The 14,370-nt window shown below is 44.9% G+C and overlaps 1 protein-coding gene across 4 annotated transcripts in view; it reads right to left on the reverse strand.

The window, feature by feature from the left end:
- Window positions 1-14,370, reverse strand: part of BDP1 (BDP1 general transcription factor IIIB subunit) — a 1,439,438-nt gene that overhangs the window by 1,409,201 nt on the left and 15,867 nt on the right. The window lies entirely within an intron of this gene.

Below are 14,370 nucleotides of genomic sequence, written 5' to 3' on the forward strand. Positions count from 1 at the left end.
TGATATTATTTGGTTCGTTGATGCGAATATTCATCATTGACAAAGATACATGGGATTTACAGCGTGTGCATGGTTATATGAATTTCTATATAACACATACCACAAAGGTTTTGAATGAGGATTTTTGAATTTACTTGCGAGTCGTTTGTATTGCAGCATTTTTATGCATATCAGCAAGGATATATGAGACTAACATAATGAAAGTCATTGGTTCCCCAAAGCAGCACCCCAAATGATATGTATTTTTCATAGCAAAACTATATATATAAGTTATCTTCTAATAAGCAGTGAGAGTAGAGAACTTAATTTTCTTTATCTTTTCTTTACAGGTCTAGCTAGGCCTTGCAGTTCCTTTCCCCACTACCCTTTTCCTCACTCAACCACTCCAAGCTTCTGTGCCTTTATGGTATGAGGAATTGGGGGCATTGAGGGGTGGACCCAAACTGAGCATCGTTCTGATCCTGTGGAGCTCGTATGCATATATAGTCAGTACTTGACGAAAACCATCAGAGGGCTGATATAAACTCAACATATTAGCTCCACAAGTTGCTTACCAGAGCTGGATAGCACAGTCCAACGAAGCAGCATACCACAACAAGTAAGGAAGGACTTAGTGAAACATATTCAAAGTGGACTTGAAAGTAGGCTGTCAAACAATACAAAATGGCAAAAACATACAGTTGAATAAAATAAAATAACTGGAACTTCTTTGATTTTTTTTTTTTTTTTACCTTTAACAGCAGAAAGGTGACACTTGGCAGTCTGCATCTTTCTCCAGCCTTCATATTGCCTGGGACATTTCAAGTCCAGGAGCATGTTACTTTTTTTTATTTAGGTGGAGCACTCAGCCACTGGACCCACACAAAGTAACAAAGTAACATGTGCCACTCTTCCATTTGAAATGTGTTAGCAAACAGCCAGGAGAAACAAAGGGGACGTCTGCTAAGTATTTCCAGCAGTTGATATTCAAGAAGAAAAAATAAAAAATAAAAAAAATCACCAGATACTAAACAAGGAAAAATAAAAAGACTGGATGATTCTGGAAGTTTGTATTCTGTACCATTCATAAAATACAGCACACACCAGAATTGGTCTGTGTGAAGGGTCGGATTGGGGGTCACAATTAGGCCCAGGCACGTCCCCAAAAATTGGCCCACATTCCCAAATGATTAGTATTTTTTTTGTTGCTTTATATAGCATGGACTTGGTCCGAAGGCATTGGATCATTACCCTTAGCACCAGCTACACTCCACAAAATCAGATTCATTTTTATTTTAGGTAGATAATGTGATTTGCCCAGAATCACTGGATATTGTAGTGACATCAGAACTCTACCGTACTTCCCCAGTTCCAACGCCAGCAGCTCTGAGACCATAACGCTACATCCTATGTTTTTTTTTAGGACGAGCCTAGCGGCAGCGCACACGCGCTGCTTGGTCTGCGAGGCATGCTGTAGTCGAGTATGCTGTGGAAGCCTTGCTTACTCACCATCCATATTTTTCATTGGCTGGTGTCATGGTCCTTGGTAAACGCTGGGTTCCGATTCATTATGAGGCTTCTAAGTCCCGCCTTGGTACCGCCCTGTCTCCATTTGTTACCGCCCATAAGGACTGGACTTTTTACTTCCCTCGTTACACGGCATGCTTTATCTAGTGGGTGAGCACAATTTAGTATGACAATGGGGGCTGCTTTTTTTTGTTGTATGTTCATGTTTATTTATTTACTTTAATTCGGAGTGCGGCGCCCGCTTCAGGAACACCGCTCTCTGTTTATTCATTTTTTACTTTGACTCATTATTCTTGACATTAAGAGCAGATCCGTGTGGGGTCTCTGCGCGCGTTGCCCCGTGGGCTCCCAAGAGGGAGCGCGCTCAGCACAGGCACATTTTGTTCTGGGGGCCGGGTGGGGGTTCTGTGTCAAATGGGTCTTTTTAAGCGATATGTGTCTGGAGGGCTCAGGCCTGCCGTACACTACAGAAGAAATGGCACCGCGGACACCGGACAGCTACGCAGCCAACAAGAAAGCCATCCGCAGACAACATCACCTCATCAGATCAACCAAAAGGGCCTCCTTCAAGGACCGACTCGACAACAACAAGCGCAATAGCAAAGAGCTCTTCAACATCGTGAAGGAACTCTCCAACCCAAGCTCCAACATCAACGACATCCCACCATCACAAGACCTGTTCGACTCCCTCGCCACCTTCTTCCATCACAAGATCGTAGACATCCACGACAGCTTCAACAACCTGGCCACCCCAACAACAACCGACACCTCAGACCCCGCAGCCACCACCCACATTATTCCCCTACTCACCTGGACCAACATCAACGACGACGACACAATCAAAATCATGAACACCATACACTCCAGATCTCCGTTAGACCCATGCCCACACCACATCTTCAACAAAGTTAGCGCCACCATCGCACCCCATCTCTGCAAGGCTATCAACATCTCCTTCGAGACCGCGACCTTCCCAGAGAGCTGGAAGCATGCCGAGATCAATGCCTTACTGAAGAAACCCAAGGCGGATCCAAGGGATCTCAAGAACTTCTGGCCCATCTCCCTGCTTTCGTTCCCGGTAAAGGTCGTCGAGAAGACCGCCAACAGACAGCCGACCCCCTACCTCGAGGAGAACAACCTGGACCCGTCCCAGTGCGGGTTCCGCAGCAACCACAGTACCGAGACTGCCCTCATCGCCACCACCGATGACATCAGGGTCCTGCTGGACAATGGCGAAACCGCAGCCCTCATCCTCTTGGACCTATCAGCCGCCTTGGACATTGTCTGCCACCGCACCCTACGCACATGCCTTCACGATGCAGAAATCCGAGAGAAGGCTCTGGAAAGGACCCAGAGCGTCCGCCTCCCCCTTTCTGTTCCGAAGCCTCCAAGATCATATGCAGCGTACCCAAAGGATCATCCCTCAGCCCGACACTGTTCAACGTCTACATGGCACCGCTCGCCCACGTCGCCAGACTGCACGACCTCAACATCATCTCCTTCGCCGACACCCAGCTGATCCCCTCCCTCACCAAGGACCCCCTCACCGCCAAAAGCAACCTCCAGGAAGGAATGAAAGCCGTCGCCGAGTGGATGAAGAACAGCCGTCTGAAGCTGAATTCGGACAAGACAGAGGTCCTCATCCTCGGCTCCACCCCCCTCAGCCTAGGACGACTACTGGTGGCCGTCCGCACTGGGAGCAGCGCCGACACCCACCGACCACGCACGCAGCTGGGGTTTATCCTCGACTCAACACTCTCCATGACCAAGCAAATCAACGCCATCTCGTCCTCCTGCTTCAACACCCTCCGCATGATCTACAGGTGGATCCGCCCTCTACGCAGGAGCCTCAGCCAACCTCCTGAGACGTCTACAACGCATACAGAACACCTCTGCTCACCTGATACTCGATATACCGCGCCACAGCCACATCACACCACACCTGAGAGACCTGCACTGGCTTCCCGTCAACAAGAGGTTCACCTTCAAGCTCCTCACCCACGCACATAAGGCACTCCACAACACCGGACCGGCATACCTCAACAGACAACTCTCCTTCTACACCCCAAACCGACAGCTCCGCTCCACCGACCTCGCCCTCCTTCTCCGCATCCGAAGAGCGACCACCCGCAGCAGAGCGCCAAGACCTGGAACACCCTCCCCAACCTCCTACAGCAGACCCAGGACTACGAACCTTCAGGAGGCTTCTTAAGACCTGGCTATTCGAGCAGTAGCAGCACCCCCCCACCCCTCCCCCCCCCAGTGCCTTGAGACCCTCACGGGCGAGTAGTGTGCTTTACAAATGTACTGATTGATTGAGGCCTTTGGTGGTGCTGATGCACTGCTTGTTTGTTCCAAGGGCCATTGGGCTGATTTTGTTCATTTAGTTCATGCACATCCTGCAGCCGCAGAAAGAACCAGAAGTTACAAGTGCCGTCGAGGAGGGAAGCGGTGCTCCTTCACGAGCAGGCAACATGGGGATGGGAATCCTTGCACTGGGGATCCCGGTCGTCGTGCTGATATGCCCGTTCTTCCTGCTGGTAGCCAGGGTGATTTATTTTGAATATGTAAATTCAGACCTCCCTCCTGGGTTAGCTCACCCTGAGAAGCTGAGAATCATTCATGGCACGATGATAGGCACGACAGTACTGGTGAGTGTACCTCCTATGGAAGTTGCTTAATCGTGCACCGGAAAAGCATGCTCAGTAAAACATTTAACTAGCAGTTAGTTTTTATTAAATGTATTGGATTATTGTTGCTCCGTAATGGTGCAGAGAGTGAGTCCTTTATACAGCTTAAATCTAAGAGGATGTTTTCTGTGCACAAGTCGTTGTGAGTATGTACTAGTATATTAAACTGCATTGCACTCTTTTTTGGCACAAGGGTTTTGGGGAGCGGGTGGGGCTTCACAGCATGAAACTTTTTTTTTTTAACAAAAGGTAAGGGTAAGCTGAAGATATGCCCCTCCAAATGATAGTGTCTGTTAAATGTAAGTTTTTTTTTCGATCTATACAGTCAGGGCTTTAAGTGGGGTAGGAAAATGTGGGCAGTCTCTAAAAGGGGCGTGGAATATGTACTTTTAGGCACGGCTTAAACACTAAACGTATACTAAATTTCTGTGAATGCCATAGTGTACCACCCGTCTAGTATTTTTGTGCCTCTTTCGGTTATTGCATCCAGATTTAATAACACAACAACACAACAACTGACATACACCTAAAATCAGCCTGGACTATTGGCTTTGTCAATGTTTGTCAGTGTGTGCTCTACAGAGAGGCCAACAATTAGATGACCTTGCATTCTGAACTCCTTTTTAACCCACTGACAGGCAGTGTGAGAAACTCGCACTGCCTTGAGCCTGAACAACAAAAGCCCTCAATTACGGCTATTATAAACACCTGGCAATGACTACGTTGAAAGCATGCTCTTTAAAAGGGTAATATGCTGAACGAAAAAAATACAAAAACACAACATTCTGGGAATAGCTAACAATCTAATGGAGTGCTATATTCAGTAAAACATGTGAGATATAACCAGGAACTAAATTATTAACATTTATTACATTAATTGTTCACAAATTGGCAGGGTTTTTGCAAGTAAAGATTAAGACCTGAATATAGGGCCAGATAGAGACGTGTTTCAATGTTGTACTACTGGGTGAGGAAGAGGCACTGCCCCTTTCTCTCACGGTGAAACCGGCTTTACGTGAATCCTTCCAGTCCAAAGCATGTGAGGGGTCACTCCTCAATGGTGTGAACTGGGGCGGGGGACTGATTTTGGTGATAAAGCCTTTTTTTTAATATTGGATCTTGACAGATATGTTGACCCTACACAGCAACCCCACTTGTACGATGGAACATACAACGTAGGCGGCAGTGACACGTCACGCTACCATAAATATGGTAGCAAAGCGCTATAAAAAGGCACATAATATAACATGAAAGTCCGATAAAATCTGCGTTTCCACAACACTAATTAAGGGCGTACTATGGAAAATATTTCTGGCTTTTGAATTATTTCTTTTAGTGTAATGCTTAAAGATTTAGGTGTTCAATTTTTGTGATGCATCACTGTTTATCTGCCCTTCCGGTGCCCTATAACCCAGGATATATGTAAAGGTGTGTACTTGCATTGGAAAATGTGTTTACGACCAATAATACAATGCAAAGTGTAACAAGGCAGATCTCGTTCGTTGTGGTTCTCTCGCATGATTTATGGCCTCATAACAAAAAGGATGTAAGCATACAGTTTGTTTTTTTCGGCTCATGTGTAAGAATTTAGACACCAATATAGTGTAGTTTTTTGTAGCAATACTTTTTCCTAGGCCACATTTTCCCATATTTTTGTGATGGAAAGTGCTAAAATCTGCGTGGGTCCACAAACTTCCACCCACCCCGCATTCTTTAAAGTCTCCCGATAAAAATGGTACCTCACTTGTGTGGGTGGGCCAAGTGACTGCGGCAGGGAAGGGCCCAAAACGTATTGTGGAGACATCAAAATTACCTATCATAAAACGACCTGGTTTCACAAACGGGCTTACCTGGATTTTTGGCCTCAAGCTCACCGGCCATCTAGGGAAGCCTACCAAACCCAGACATCTTTGAAAACTAGACACCCGGGGAAGTTCAGGGAGGAATGGCTTGTGTGGACCCCCAAAGTTTTCCTATCCAGAATCACTTTCATTACATAATCTTCACCAATCCCTCTGCTGTCAATAACTGATCAGCTTTAAGAAAGAAGTTTATAAAAGCAGCTATTATTCGAGGAGTCTCCCCTTTCATGCAAAAAAGCAAGGCATGTGAACAAGTTCTGATGTCATATAAATTCAAGTCTTTTCAATAAAATCTCATGTTCGGTTAGTGATATAGGACAAATTGATATAATATGTGTTAGGCTTTCCTCAGATCTTTGACATAGTCTGCACTTGGTGTCCTGGGGTTTCAGTTGCCATTTCGGGATATATTCTGGATGTTTGACACACACCAAATCATAGGTGAAGTAGATGAGATTTTGTAAAATTATTTTAATAATATTGTTAAAAACATCTGTGGGCAAGGCTGTTTGTATGGGTCAATAGTGGTCCAGGCATGTCTTCTCTTACTGAATTCCTCTTTATCCCATGACAACTTCCTTATTTATTATTGGCTTTCTTTAAGGAGTTATGAGGTAGTCCTGATTCCATAGCTCCGTTGCTCTCAGGTCCTTTAATAGAGTCTTGAGTGCTAAGGCCCAAGTATTTAAATTTAATTGAGTTTTATTTTGGATTTCTTCCCACAGCAGGGCGCAGAGTGTGGTTTCATCAGAAACCCTTAGTAATTACACATATTTAATAAGGCAGCCTTTTTTAACCATTTTTGGGTTGGTCAGACAAAATTCTAATCGAATCTGTGTCGGTGACGAACTCTGGGGGAGGCGAAACAAGACCAGAAAAACCTAATTTTGTTAGAAAAGGTATCAAACTGTCCAGGAAAAACTACTGTACCATAGCAAAGAGTTGGAATAAATGTTACCTTTATGGCTGCAAGTAGTGGCTGGAAAGTTGGGGTTTGTAATTTTCGGTATAATTGTTGGAAAGCTGAAATTAAGGAGGCAATTTTCGGTTTCAAAGTATTCTGATGGAGTTGATGCATTAACTGATCTTGTAGCCAAACGTTGAGATATTTATATGACGAGCCTCGAAGATGTGCCTTCCCACCTACCGACCAGCTCTCCTTCAATCCCAACTTGTCTTTTCGCAAAATTGACAGTCATTTTGTTATCGGTGAAGTAGAGGTCTAGATGGTTTAGTAATCTTTGTAGTCCTATCACAGTTAAGTTAAGCAGAACTAATCATCCGCGTATTGTAACGAGGTCACTTTTGTGTGAGCCAGACTTGGTGATTGTGAGTTGGCTGACTCTAAAATATCTGCCAGAAATAGATTGAAAAGAATTGGTGCCGGAATGCAGCCTTGCTTCAGGCCTCTTTTATTGGAATTTTATCTGTTAGGCCTTTGTTTTGTCCAAATTTGACGTGGGCCCAGTTACTAGTGTATAAGAGCTGGATTGTATGCAATAAGATTGTAGGGATATCCCCGTTTATCAGCTTCTTCCATAATAGGTTTTGGTTGACATAATCAAAAGCTTTGGAGAAATCCCATTATAGCCTTAGGGTATTACCTGGCGGGGGAGGGTCCAGAAAAGCAAGCGGCTAATGCTGCTACTCCAGGGGGGCTTAGATGAGAATGCCCCGCCCCGCAACGAGGCCCCTGCATACTTCTAGCCTCCCCACACCCACCATGACCTGTAAGTGATGACCCAGTGGGGGAATGACATTGATTCTCGGCCGGGCCAGCAACACAAGGCAGAGGGTCATGGTGAGAATGCCCTAAGGGCCAGAACACCACCTGGCTCCCAGACTCCGTTTGACAGCATGGCAGAGGAGTGCCCATGATAATGGGGACGGACACTTCACAGTGGTCTGGCGGGGACCAGGGAAAATAATACGTTTCTGTAGGTTGGTTTACAGAGACCCTAAAAAAAACATCCCACAGATGACCCTGAGGCACCGGCCCATCACCCAATGCTCAGCTGCCCACCTTCCCAATTCGATCCTGCCGGTGGACAATGAGCAGGAAACCAATTAAACATGTCCAGGCACAGGATGCCTTTCTAGAACTGGAAGAGCATCTGAACTCTCAAATGTTGAGGCTACCTGGATACGACTAAATTCCAGACTGAAGGCATGAAAACAGACAAGGAGGGAAGAGGATAGCACACATCTACACAGGGCGTCCACAGGTAGTTTCCCCAAAGGACTGAAACAGACCTTCCACACAATGGAGGTCAATCAATCCATCCACAAGAGAATACACTTTCTTCTCGCATGTACACCGATTGTATTCAAGACTGGACTATATACCCAATGCCTCCTGGGGTCCCAGCGAACTGCAAAGATACGCCTGATTACCATTTCAGACCATTGCCTAATTTCGGTCTGCCTGAACTGAAGCAGCCCCACGCCGGGGCCTCCAAGATGGTTCTTTCCAGCCTCACTGACCAGGGACAGACCGCTCAGGGATGAACTGAGAGAGGCAATCAAGGGATACTTTCAATTGGATCAACCAAACTATACCACCCCCTCAAATAACTGGGATGCTTTTAAAGCGATGGTGAGGGATAAATGCATCGAATTGAATGCCATGCTCAATAGGCAAAGAGCAAAAGAGCGCAAGGCACTAGAAGCCGAGCTCGAGAAAATTGAAAAAGAGCACAAAAAGGTCCCCACGTGGCTCCTACAACATCAACTTAGAACCCTGAAGGGAAAAATCAAAGCGATTTACACCAAGAGGGCGGAACACACACTCCTTCGGCTTTGTCAGATATCCTATGCCCAGGGGAATAAAGTGGGATCCCACCTGGCGTGACAACTTCGGGAAAAAAGGGAGAAGGAATAAACAGCTGGGATTAGGGGAGACGGGGACACATAGAACTCTCAGACAAGGGCAAAGCGAACATATTTGGGACCTTTTACAGTAATCTCTACCAAGCAAGGGCCTTGGACCCGATGGCCTAAATCAATTATCTTGAGACAGTGTCTCCCTAGGGTCTCTCTGCATTGGAGAGAGCAATAGGACGCCTCCATCACTGAGGAGGAGGTGAGACAAGATATAACGACACTGAAATCCAATAAATCACCGGGTCCGGATGGCCTGACACCACACTTCTATAGAACATTTGACCCGGAGCTCATCTCCCAGCTGACCACTCTTTTTAATTCATTTGCAACAGGGTCAAAAGTGACACAGATTCTATGGCTGAAGCCAGAATTACAGTGATGCCGAAGGCAGGGAAAAACCCTCAACTTTGTGCCTCCTATAGGCCAATCGCCTTGTTAAACTTAGAAGCTAAGTGCTAAGATGCAATACTGGCAGCCAGATTGGTAGACTTGATGCCCGACCTTATACATCTGGATTGGGCTTCATAAAGGGGAAACAGACCCATGATAATATTCGCAGAACGGTGCATCTGATAGAGAAAGTCTCCAAACATAAAATACCAGCAATAGTGATAGGGCTTGACGCGGAAAAAGCTTTTGACAGGGCTGACTGGCCTTTCATGTTCCACACTTAGGAAAGATTTGGATTTGGGGCCCCTTTTATTAATATGATCAGAGCCAACTACGCACAGCCGTACTCATGGGTGCAGGTGAATGGAGTGTGCTCCCAGCCATTCGATCTCCGCAGATGGACGAGGCAGGGGTGCCCGTTGTCCCCGCCTGTTATTTGCTCTAAGCATAGAGCCCTTTGCAGCGAGAATCCGAGCCACCCTGGAAATCCAGAGGATAAGATTTGGAGGTGAGGAACACAAACTGTCCCTGTTTGCAGATGACGTCCTGTTGACCCTCACCTCCCCCTACTCTTCGCTATCCACTCGTCAGGAAGAGCTGAGGAAATTCGAAGATGTAGCATGGTTTAAGGTAAATTTGAACAAATCATCCATCCTGAATATTACCCTGCCGGAAAGAGCCTACGTTGCTGCGGGGGGGGGGAAGTGGGGGGGGGGGGGGGAGACCCCCATTTCACTGGGCCAAGCACACACTCATATACTTGGTGATCCAGATCACGCCTCACCTGGGAGGGCTCTTCAAAGCAAACTATCCTCCCCTCCTACTCCAGATACAACACGATCTTAAATGCTGGAAACCTCTATACATCTCTTCGCTAGGTCGGATCCACACCGTAAAGGACAGTGTTGCCAAAAGTTTTGTATTTATTCCAGGCCCTTTGATCGACCTAGAGCGAGGGTTTCCATCAAGGCTACGCACACTTATTACGCGATATATATGGCAAAATGGTAGGGCACGCCTTCTGTTTCACACTCTCAGAAGGCCGAGACACGAGGGAGGAGTAGCCCTCCCAGATTTCAATCTCTAGTACAAAGCTGCGCAACTATGGGTGATAGCGGAGTGGTCCAAGAGGGAATCAGACAAACATTGGCTGCAAAGGGACAGGGATATCGTGGGGAGGACAATCTGGGATGTGATTTGGAAACAGAAAAACAATAGGCCACTGAACGCTTATCTAAGCACGCCCACGTGGACTACGCTCAGGGTTTGTGATATGGTCACTACGAGGCACAGGTGGACAGCGTTCCCATCCCCATACACTCCAATTCATTTTAAGGCAGAATTTCTGCTGGCGCTGGTAGAAGGGCCATTTGACGCATGGAGGAAGGGAGGTTGTATAATGTTATCGGACGTCTTTCGCAACTATGACATACTTACATTCGAACATTGTCAGAGGGACTTTAAACTAACACCCAATGAACGCTACCACTACCTCCAACATAAGCACTGGGCCCTCCACCCACCAATAAGGGAAGCAGCTACACGAGACCCCACACCAGTAGAGTCCTTGGAAAGAAAGGTGGGCGCAATGAAAGGGGTGATATCATTCCTGTATAGCCTACTAGTATCCATCCTTCACATGCCCGAGCTACATCGCCAGCTGGGAGCACATAGTGGAGAGGGATGTCCTAGACAAGGAATGGAAACATCCAAGAACAACCACTCGCTTGACCTCAGAGAAGCACACTATAAAACACTTTATCGATTGGTACCTATACCCATCCAAGCTTAAAAAGATATTCCCAGAGACCTCAGACTTATGCTGGCGAGGGTGCGGATTACTGGGAGAATTCTGCCACATGTGGTAGGACTGTCCCATGATTAAAGCGTTCTGGGAGGCTATTTTGCGCAGATGAAAGACATGCTTGGCTATCCCATCCCGTAGAAGCTGTTCTCCTGGGCCTCAGTGATCCATTACTCGAACGCCAAACAAAAGCAGACAGAGCTATTATGTGGGCGTGTTTGGAGGCAGCAAAGACAGCAATCGCGGCGGCCTGGTGGAAAAAAGAAGCCCCAGCACTGGCGCAATGGCACTCTCGCCTATGGAGAATACTCACCTTGGAAAGGATGGCAAATATTTTCTGAGAGGAGTACAAAAGTTTTGAATACAAATGGGGTCCACTAGTGACTTAACTTACGAGGGGCTTGCCGTTAGCAGTATGTCCGTCCACGCTGGGAGCAATGCACCTTTTCCAGCTCCATATAAGTAGCTCCGACAGTCGCGTTATCAACACACTAGGCCGGCGACCAGAACCTATGAATCACCTCCTGAGACAAAAGCTACATTCATAGGCTGAAGTGGACACAGTAGCAGCACCACCTGTGGTGGTTGTTGGGAGGGAGGCTGTTGAGGGTGGGAGAGGTAGTGGGGACATGGTTTTAATAAGTCGTATTTGTTTTGTAAGATGGAGAAATCCACAGAAACAGCATCTGGGCTCCCTTTAGACATCGGGTGGCAATGTGGGAACAAGTGTTTGTACCTTTGATTCTATGCCTGAAGCTATCTTTCAATAAAAAGAAGTTTGACAAATAAAAAGATTAAAAATTGAACATTGAATACATTTCATTAGATGCAGCATAACAATATTAACAGATACATTTAGCGCCTCATTCAATACAAATATAAAGACCACTTATAAATTGGTGTTTGAGCATGATATTTTAAAGACAGGGATCTCAAAAACTTGTGATGATAAAAAAGCAGTGCCGGACAAACAAATAATACATGTTTCAATTCCTGTAGGTCATAATTACAAAAATGACATACATTTAGTTCTCCCTCTCTCAAAAGTGACACCTTTGGGAGCATCTAAGGCTTTTCTGATGAGTGGTTTTTGGGATAGCTACCCCTGATACAGATTATTTCAGATTTTGAGCATCTTTTAGGTACTGAGTCAGTACATCAAAGTAAAGCTCCAATTTCAATATCCTTAGCTATATCCCATCAGTCAAACACCCTTTTGTACTACAAAGATATAAATGTTTCCAAATTTTACAAAGTCAATCCCACCCCCCACCCCCAAAGCAGGGTTGGATAGGGATTAAAAATCAACCCGCTAAAAAACAAAATAAGCATTGGCATAGCCAATAGGTCTCGCCTTTGGGATCTTACTGTTTAGCTAGAACTTTTGGCTAGGTTGAAGAGTATTGTGGCTGCTGTGCATTATGTTGAAAAGTTATAATAAAAAGTGTTAAGCATTTTTGTTACCTTTATACAAACAAAGACGACATTATATACAACTGAAAAACCTGATTAAATAAAGATTTTAACATAAAAAATGTCTTCTAGTATTTTTGTACTTGTAATTATGTGGTACTGAGTGGTATGTGGAGTGTATTGAGTAGAGTATAATTATATGGTGTGTAATTATGTGGCAATGTTTGGTATTATGGGGAGTGTATGTTGTATTTAGTAGAGTGTAAATATGTAGCCTGTAATTATGTGGCACTGAGTGGTATTATTTGGAGTGTACGTTGCATTGCATGTAGTGTAATTATGTAGCATATAATTATGTGGCACTGAGTGGTATTGTGTGCAATGTATGTTGTATTTAGTAATATTTAATTATGTTATGCTCCGGACATGCCTGAATCGTCAGATTTTCTATTATAAGTGAGCTCTTCTCCAAAACGAAAGCAGTGTTCCTAAAGCCGAATAGTTAATTTATTTTAAAATATTAAGAACACTCTGGTGAGGTTTTATCCCTAGTTAAATAGCATTTTCTAGGGGACAGCAGTTGGAACAGATGTGGTATGTGGTGGCCAGAGAGTAAAGAGCATCGGTCCAAGTCCTACTGTTGTCTAATGGCCACAGGCATCATTGTATCATCTCTTGCAATATGTGAAGTAAGGGATGGAGTTACCAGACCGAGCCACAGTAATCTCACATCCAACCTCAGACTTTGAGTCTGCCAGTCGGGTATAAAATTAAATAAAGGGTGTTTTCCGGAAAATGTATGAAAACAATTAAAATAAACGAAATAATCTATAATCAAGTGCCAAAATAAAACTCTGCTTCACCCTTTGCTTCAGGCAGTTTAGGGATAAAAACAAGGGGGCCGCTCCTACCAGTATTCTAGCAGTCCTACTGGCTGAGAGTTGCGACAACTTTAGCTTGCATGGACGAAACGAATTACAAGGTAATACACATTTTAGTGTATCTCAACCTCAATCATAAACAAGCTAGAATCTCAGGATGAATGCATGCGTGGTTCGGAAACGAAGTGGGTAAAGGGGCTTCTTACGACAAAGGGATCTGGAATAGTTTGTTAACCCAATTACAATTTAAAAAAAGCATTTGCAATGCAATAGGTCTCGCATTTACGCAAATTTAAGCTATTGCCATTGCAAACGACAATGCCTTTTATTTATGTTTTAAAAAACGAAAAAAAAATAAAAGACATTGTTATTTGCGATGTCAATAGTTCAAACTCGCGTAAATGCGAGACCTATTGCATTGCAAATGCTTGTATATTTGGCCTCTTATGCCTGCAGAGAAAGACTCATAAAACGGTCTATGGGTAGGGCAGGACAGGGCTGAGTTGGATGTCAAGAACTGCTAGGGGAGTCAAGTTCTGGAAAGGAGAGAGAACAAGAAATTATGAAAATATAATTCTAAACACAAAACATTTACCAGAAAGCAGAGTGAGTGAAGGGACGTGAGGAAAGGGGTTGAAATAAGATTTTTTTTTTAAACGGTTTGAAAAAAAAGGAAATATTTTGGTAGCTAAGAAATAGAAAGGAGGAAGGCGTGAAGGATGAAAAGAAAAGTACATGGAAGGAAATATAAAAGTAAGGAGGGAAAAGTGAAAGAAAGGGTGAAAACAAAGAAAGGGTGCACGGATGAACGGTTGGAAGGATGAAAGCATGAAGAAGGGGTGAAAGGATCAATTAAAAGGTTGGAAGGAAGGGTAAAAGTTAAACGGATGAGTAGGTGGATGGAAGAGATGGGGGGTGGGGGGGGGTGGAACAAGGGATTG

The sequence above is a fragment of the Triturus cristatus genome, chromosome 2_1 (genome assembly GCF_964204655.1).
Source record: "Triturus cristatus chromosome 2_1, aTriCri1.1, whole genome shotgun sequence".
NCBI lineage: Eukaryota > Metazoa > Chordata > Amphibia > Caudata > Salamandridae > Triturus > Triturus cristatus.